This window comes from Echeneis naucrates, chromosome 13 (assembly GCF_900963305.1).
Source record: "Echeneis naucrates chromosome 13, fEcheNa1.1, whole genome shotgun sequence".
Lineage (NCBI taxonomy): Eukaryota > Metazoa > Chordata > Actinopteri > Carangiformes > Echeneidae > Echeneis > Echeneis naucrates.
Genome location: NC_042523.1, coordinates 3,622,600 through 3,630,741, shown reverse-complemented (window position 1 = coordinate 3,630,741; position 8,142 = coordinate 3,622,600). Strand labels below are relative to the sequence as shown.

Sequence of the window (8,142 nt, the reverse complement as noted above, 5' to 3'; positions counted from 1 at the left end):
ACGAGATGAAGAGGGGAATGGTACCGATGCTGTGACGACTCGGAGCCTCGACGAGCCACCGAAAAAGAAGCGACTGCCGTTCCGCCAACCTTCACTCCACAGCCGGGGCGAGCCGACGTGTCAACCCACTGAAAGTCAATTTTCCAGTCGTGGCCACAAAGACCCCAACCCCCCGACACTCTCTTCGCTGAACTTGGACTGTCCCTCCCTGCTCTCCACCCGCCCAGGATTATCTGAGTCTCTCGCTGGAGTGTGATTTCTCTATTTTACCGCGGACGACGGAGCCGGACACCGCCCGGACTATCGGGAGGTGACCGGTACCGGGGGCTCATCTTCTTTCTCGGCCGTTAGGGACAGAAACAGACGGCCAGCTTTCAGCTCCGGAAACTGCGTATTACTGGAATGCTTTGGGATTGAGATTGTTTTATTTGTTGGGAAAAAAAAAAAAAGGCCGAAACCTGGAGGAATACGGACCCAAACGGATGCCCGGATAAGTGAAAAGGTTGTTATGTCTGAAGGACACTGTCGGTGTTGCTGGGTGTAGTTTCCCGTTAGATTTGCTGTTGTTGCTGTTTGTGGAGCACAAACCGGATTTGAACCGAACCATACCTGGATTAAAGCCAGTCAAACCTCCGTAACCTGACTTTTCTGTGCTTAATTTCTCTTTGGATATCTGCTCCCATCAAACAGCCCATTCACGCGGATACCCCCTTAAAGCCCCTGTTACTTTAAATACCTTATTGGTATTTAATTGGAGGTGGTGGTAGTGGTGGCAGTGGCGGGGGTTGGGGTGCGAATGGGAAGCTAACAGGAGTTTTACAGCAGCCACACGATCCATGCATCCGCCCACCCCTCTCATTTCAGGATCTATATGTCCGTGAGCGCTTTTCGTGGTTTGCATGGTGAGACCACCGGCACCTGCCGGTTCATCCCCCCGGTCTCCAAGCCCCCCACTCCACGTACTTCCTCTTTCTCCCCCTGCTGCCTGACTGCGCATACGTCTGTTCCAGTAATTCAGCTTCTGCCGCCGCCGCCGCCGCCGCTCCTGCAGCTGTCCTGTCCGACACAAACACACACACACACACACACACACTACCGTTTATTCAGCCTCAGAAACTACTAAGGCACCCCCCACCCCCCACCACCACCGCCACCACCCCGGTGTATGTATGAGAAAGGAATCGCACAGGAGCGAGGAGCAGGAGTTGGGATAAGCTACCGAGCCCAATCACCTTTAAAGCCTCTGTGATTTAACTCATCTGCTCGTGGACAGATCCGGGGAGGCAGAAGAGGAGCTTCTGGAGGAAAATTAAAAAGAAAAAAAAGGAGCGACAAGAGAAGAGGATTTGAAGATCGATGAAGGTAAGGCAGACTGTTAATAATGCAGGGTGTGTGAGATGACGGAGAATGCTCGTTGGGACCGAGCTCTGCTATGCAGCTATTTTTTTCTGTCACAGGGGATGCCAAGCTCGTCTCTGCCAACTGTAGTTTGATTCTTAGTGCCCATCACGGCTGTAATCTGATCAGACTCTGCCATAACCCCCGAGATGTGTGTGACTGGTCTTTTGTGCGCTCGTGTTGGCGCGGTCCGGACTTGGTTTATGTGGAGCTCTCCGGGATCCGGGATCCGGCACCGGTGCTCGTTCAGTCCGTGAAAAGCTAATTGTTACTTTGCTGATTCACTTGAGTGCAGCGACTCTACGGTCAGGCTGGCAACCCCGCCGCGCCTGTATGGGAATGTGCGCCTGGATGTGTGTGTGTGTGTGTGTGTGTGTTGGGCTTCCGGATGCATCCGTTCACGCGCCGTTGTGTCTGTGGGAAGGATGAAAAAGAACTCCCCGCCCTTTTTTGGGTGGGGGTGGGCGGTCTCACTCGTTTTCTCTCTCTGTCTATCTCACTCTTACAGCAATTTCATCATGCCACTCCAGTTGACTGGCGTTGGGGCCACATCTATTATGCAGGAGGCAAAGAGATGACAAAACAAGAGGAGCAGAGAGGAGAATGGGCAGGAAGAAGAGTCAGAGGAGGCCAAAGGAAAGAGTTATAGAGATAAGGATCCAAAAGTCAGGGGAGAGAAATAGAGGAAAAGAGGGGGATGGGGTGGGAGGAAGGTGGAAGCAGGAAGAGGAGATGGGTGGAAAGGGAGGAAGAACACAAAACAAGAGCTACATAAAAAGGATACGGACATGGGAGTTGGGATTAGAATGGAAGTGAGTATAAAAATTGATGAAGAAGGGAGGGAAGGAAATGGGGGAGAGGGGGCTACTAACCAAACATTTTATATTTCATCCAAAAGTTGTCTGTCAGAAAATGCAGTGCAGCTCAATTGAATTGGCATTCAGTTGACTGCTCAACTTCTTCACCCCCAAAGAGTTATTGTCTCTTTGGCCAAATGTGTTGGCTCATTGTCCTGCTGAATGATGTTGCGCTATTCAAAGTGTTTCGATGTATTTATCTGAATTTGAGCCCTACCTTGTCAGCAGTGAACTCATCATTAAATGGCAGTGTGCCAGTTCTGGGCAATTACTTTTTAATTTCTGAGTTTGCATTTTGTGTGTTAAATTAACGATTTATTTCTTTTGTTGTTACTCAAACTAAAGCTAAGTCTTGGTATTATTTTACTCTAGATGTACTGTGCTGAAGCATAAAGCCTGGAAAAAAAAAAAAAAAGGAACAGTCTAAATACCTCCTCATAAGGCTTCAGACTCTTCACTCCACAGCAGTAAGAAAAGTCTGTTCTGACACTCAGGTGGATTAGTAATTTTGTAACTCATCGTGATTTGTTTAGTAAAGTTGACATGTATTACATCAGAGTAAACGGAGAGCAGTGTTTAGAAAGCAGTGACAGCTCCACGCTGCAGTTCCAAAGACAGCTCTGAAAAATCCATCCAAGAACATCTCCATAGGTGTTTGGGAAAACACCTAGTTCAGGGGTATGTTAAAACAAACTGACTGGAATAACAGGACCAGAGCAGATCACTAGAGGTGTTGAACATGATCAAAACTGCTTAGATTGCCCACGTTTCATGTGGTTTCAGCATGGTGGAGAAAGCTGATGTGGTTTCAGGAACATTTCAGAAAAGATCATTTGCATTTGAGAACCGTGGAAAATGAGTTTAAGAGGCATGAAAGATCCAATGTGGTTTTGGTGGCATAGCAACGTCTTTCACCTGATTTCAGCACCATGGAGAGCTGCCGAGAATTTGTTGAGGAAGCTGACTGAAATTCAGGGTCGATGCTTGTGAACCTTCAGAAGCCCCGATCGGCCAGTCAGTGCCACAGCAAGGTCCCTCATAGGTTCAGTGCCATGAATAATTCCAGCAATGTGGTTTGGAGTTCATGGATTGAAATTCATGTTAGCGCACTGAAATCTGGCCCACACACACACACACACACACACCGACACACAAATTGCCCACCAATAATGACATATGGCTGAGCTTAAGAGACATAATTTTAGAGTATTGTAGAGTAATGTAACAAACAAACAAACAAAAATAAGGTTCTTATGCAAATATGATCAAGATTTATCGCGCAGCACTGATAAAGCGAGGCCATGTTTCTGTTCGCTGAAAATAATTATTCAACCTCATCCATGATATCAGTGATAAGCGAAGGAGCTGGGCCAATGCAGACAAAAAAAAACAAAAAAAAACAGCCCATTTCAATGTTGGTGGTTGCCTTTCTTTGATATGGGAGATAAAATTTTTTCTAAATATGACTAAAACCTGCCAGACAAAGATCCTTTGAGGGAAGAAGTATCAGTTGGTAGCACCACTCTACAATGAACACTGCAAATATTGTTTCACCAGAATGTTCAGTATCTGAATAATTTAGCTTTTGAAAAGTCAGCTTTAGAATTTTACAACTACTGTTTATCCAATAAATTATTGATATTCAATCAACATTCAGGTATGGGTTAGAATGTGATGGGACTGAGCAAATGCAAACTCAAGGTCTCAGTTTCAGATAGCTGGCTAATCCCCATGTGCTACTCAGATTAAATGTTTCAAATAAATACAAAAACAGGTGATGTCAACGTCAATCACAGAAGTGAATCACGTCATATAGAATGAAATCATGTGTCAAGAGAGTGCATTTCAAGATGCTGTGATTGCAGGACCTTCAGGAAGGACTGAGGACGCTTAAAGGAAGCTAATATAATACGGAAAGCATAGATTGAAATGTTTAAGGATTTGTGGAAAGAGGAAGGTATAGATTCCCTCATCTAACGCTGGCAAATGCCATGCCAAGCTTCAGAAGTGTGGTGCTTTGGTGCCAATATTTTAAGAGGACAGCAAACGTGTGACATGTTTTCTTTGCCCAAGAAGAAAAAAAAAGTTGCTCTTGTGATCTGAATGCTGAACTTTGCATTATTGTGATTTACAATTTATCTTGCAATCAAATCTCAGGAGTTTTTTTTTTTTTTTTTTTTTTTTTATAATTGCAAGAAGTGCAATTTTTGGAATAATGTAAAGCAGGTCAGGACATTGTTATCTATGTGAATGCTGCTGTGACACAGCCTAAGACTCATAATATCTACACGTAAGGAAATGACTTTTTATTTATAAAAATTCCGAGAAAAATCACATTTTGTGTTTCCTTTTAGTAAAAATAAAGTAAATGTGAAATTGTATATTCTTCAACATCAATTAGTTTTTTTTTCTTTTTAATACCATACAGTCCTAGTTGTTATGATACATTCATTTGCAGTCGATAGCTAGCGAGATAAAGTGTAAGGCTGATGGGACTATATTGATGACACGCAAAAGTAACAGAGACAACAGGACAGCGGTGAAGTAGACAGGAAACCAGACATGTAGTCAGACACACACTTACTCATACAGTGCGCAAGAGACAGACTGGCTCAGAAAAGGTAGGCAGGAAGACAAGGAGAGAAACAGAAGCCAAACAAGCAAAGGAACAGACAGCCAGGAGAAAAGCCATCCAGTACCATCCTTAAAGGTGATAATAGAGTCAAATATGTTAATGTAACTGGAATGATGCATTGTTTAGTGGTGACTATTATCATATGGAGAGCATTACAATGTGCTTCACATCCCATTAGCAGAAAGAAAGATATATAGAGAGAGACAGCCTATTCCCACCTCCACATTTACTCTCAGCACACTGCTTTGTGTTCCACCTTCTTTCACTCATTTGTTTGCAGCTGTATTTTCCCTTGTCACACAAACACCCTCAAACGCAAGTGAAGTGTGTCATTTAAAACAAAGATTTTGGATACTGCAGGAAGGTGGTTACACATATTTATGATTCCCAACTTCTATTTATGTTTTTGATAAATTTGATTAATATTCTCACTCATAAAATGAATCTCCCAGATCCATGACTAAAATTGCCATTTGCCGATGGACTAATCAATTAGATGTTAGTGATTACCTAAGTATTACTATGATTAATCCTTTTTGATACAAGGAAAATATGTGAAGCACAATAATAACAACATATCTTTTTCATCTGTTTGGAACACGATATTTCAGCTGGTGGTGGTGATGGATAATGCCCACAAGATTGTGATGACACCGTGTTATGAATGTCTTTGTTGTTGGCTGCTGTAATAAGTTCACTTCTGCATTTGCCTCATTGCTGTTCACATGCATGTCTGAGAGGAGAGGCTGCAGCTTGTTAGACATCATTAAGTGAAGTTTTCTGGTTAACTTGGGTCAGTTACCTGCACGAATGAGTCTCATCGATCTATCTATAGAGAGAGAGAGATGTGAATTAGAAAAAACATCAAACCTGGCACTTCTGGAAGGAAGACATGCAGAGAGCAGACATATGAGTGATAAACCTTAAGGTGCAGCCATTTTTTTTACAGACCAAGTAAAACATCAAAGACTTTGTGTTATTCTACAATGACAGAAAACCTCTCTCTCTTTAATGTATCAGATCCAGCTGGTCCCTGTTTAATCGGACTTTAAAAGCACAACAGATTTTCTTGTGTTGGCATGTAGGCTACATTCCAGCATGTGTATAATTAGACCTCTTTGTTTTTAAACTTATATGGCAAGTGAGAAACAAAACTGAGTGACACTTACTTCCTTTGAGATTTGCCCTGACACACACAAAAAAAGGGAAAAGTTGGGAAAAGTAATTGAGGTCGTTTTTTTAATCTCTGCAAGCTGTCATGCTGAAATTCTTTCTTTTCCTTCACATACAATTTTCAATGTAATTCTTCTTTGGGAGTAAGCTGTGAGAGTCAGCACTGGCACTGATTACCCAAAAAGGTCCGTTACATAATAACACCCACACTCTAGGGACAGATAAGCAGGTAAATGGCCGACACAAATATCCAGAACATAATGTGTGATTTACATTCCAGCGGAAATTCTGCATCCTGTCTGGTTGGACAAATTAATCTGTGGCTTAATCTCCCATCCTAGAACTATATCCCCAATCCCTCCATCTATTCACCCATCTGTTTCTTCAACCATCTGTCCGACCGCCTCACTTGCCATGCCTTCACTTTTTTTGTAATTTTCTTTCTGGAGCTTCTCTGGTTGGTTTTGGAAGCAAATGACTGCAGGTACTCTGTTTCTACTAAATACACTACCCATCAATACTTCAATACACACATAGAGTGATATGGTGTTATTTTTTCTCTGCATCTCCCATGGTGGGTTAATTTTGATAAATATTTATTGAAGAGATTCCTGCGATGTGTCTTTTCTAAATAGACCACAGAAGCGTGACCTACATTTCTGCCCAAATAAGGAAACGCAGCTACTTTGCCTTGTCAGACAAATGAGGAAATTAACAGTTGTGTGACATGATTTCCTCTAACTATGGGCAAAACCTAAACTCCTGTTTTCGTCACAGCACTTGGGTTTCATATGGCTTTCCTGCTTTGTTGAGGTGAACGTGGACCGTGTTTGAAATCAATTGAAAGTTACGTGCACTTGCAAGCCGAGTGATTTAGCACAATGGCTTTCCGGAGTCTACATACACTGAAACATCATCATCCTATTACTACCTGCCCAATATTGCAGAGGTCCCCCTTTTACCATCGAAAATTTGCTGACTCTTTTACTGTCATTAGGGAAACCTGTGTAGGTGTGTGGAGGGTGTACTTGGTCTGCAACAATGTTTAGATAGGTGGTATGTGTCAAAATTTGCACGGATGGAAGGAGGTTTCCCCAAACCAGCTTGCCTTCTTCAAAGAAAGCATCCTGGTTTCATGTTGTCCCCATTGAAATGACGCACAGGCACCTGGCTTTCCTTTATTTAGTGACTTTTGATAGATCCTGAACGGTGCAGACCAGGAACATCCCACAAGTGCTGCAGCTATGGAGACACTCTGACCCTGTTCTCTATTGCCATTTGGTCATTGTTAAAGTCACTCACGTTGACACAGGGACTCACTTGCTGCTTAATATATCCCACCCAATGACAGGTGCCATTGTAATGAATTAATCAATGTTAGCCACCTTTCAGCAGTCATGATTGTCATGGCTCATGGGTGTCAACCGCCACCTGTATCGTAGGTGGACAGCTTTAGTGACACTCAATAATTACATAATTCACCGTACTTTGAGGACAATGGGAATGAGTACTCCCTAACTCTGTCTGAAAGTGAAAAGCAATAAAGCCAGACATGGCCAGGGAGTTCCCTCTTCAGAAACACTTTTACAAATAAATCTTTCTTGCCTTTCCGCTGTGCTCTAGTGGCCATCTCTGTGATTCCCTCACCAAACCGTCAAGATTCAAGCTCAGAGCAGATAACCCAAAGGTGTAACAGAGTCCTTACTTTCCTCCGCTCTGCCACTGGAGTGAGTCTTCGTGTGTGAGCGGACTGCTGAGGCATTAATGAGAAAGTGGTAAAACATGTCAGGTTTTAATTTAATTGAGCCAGTGTGGTGCAGAGACACCCCCCCAACACACACACACACACACACACACACCTGAACCAGCAATGTGAGGGCATGTGACAAGCACAGCTTCGTGTACATTCAGCATGCTAATCTCGGTAGAACAGGGATCTCATTCTCATCAGATCTTGCTCTAGCTTTCTGTTTCTCTGCCACTGTTGATCACTGTCACCCCCTCCATCTCTCTTTTTTTTTTTGTTATCTTTCTTATCCTTTCCCCTTCTGGTCCCTTATTCCTTTGCAATCTTTTGTG

At 43.2% G+C, this 8,142-nt stretch overlaps 1 protein-coding gene across 2 annotated transcripts in view; it reads left to right on the top strand.

Annotated features, from left to right (window-relative positions):
- Positions 1-249: 249 nt before the first annotated feature.
- The window catches only part of LOC115053502 (leucine-rich repeat and fibronectin type III domain-containing protein 1-like protein), a 365,739-nt gene continuing 357,846 nt past the window's right edge, over positions 250-8,142 (top strand). For both annotated transcript variants that reach the window (XR_003841448.1, XM_029518263.1), the window contains exon 1: positions 250-1,362. The gene's annotated coding sequence lies outside the window, so the exon portion shown is untranslated. The remainder of the gene's footprint in view (positions 1,363-8,142) is intronic.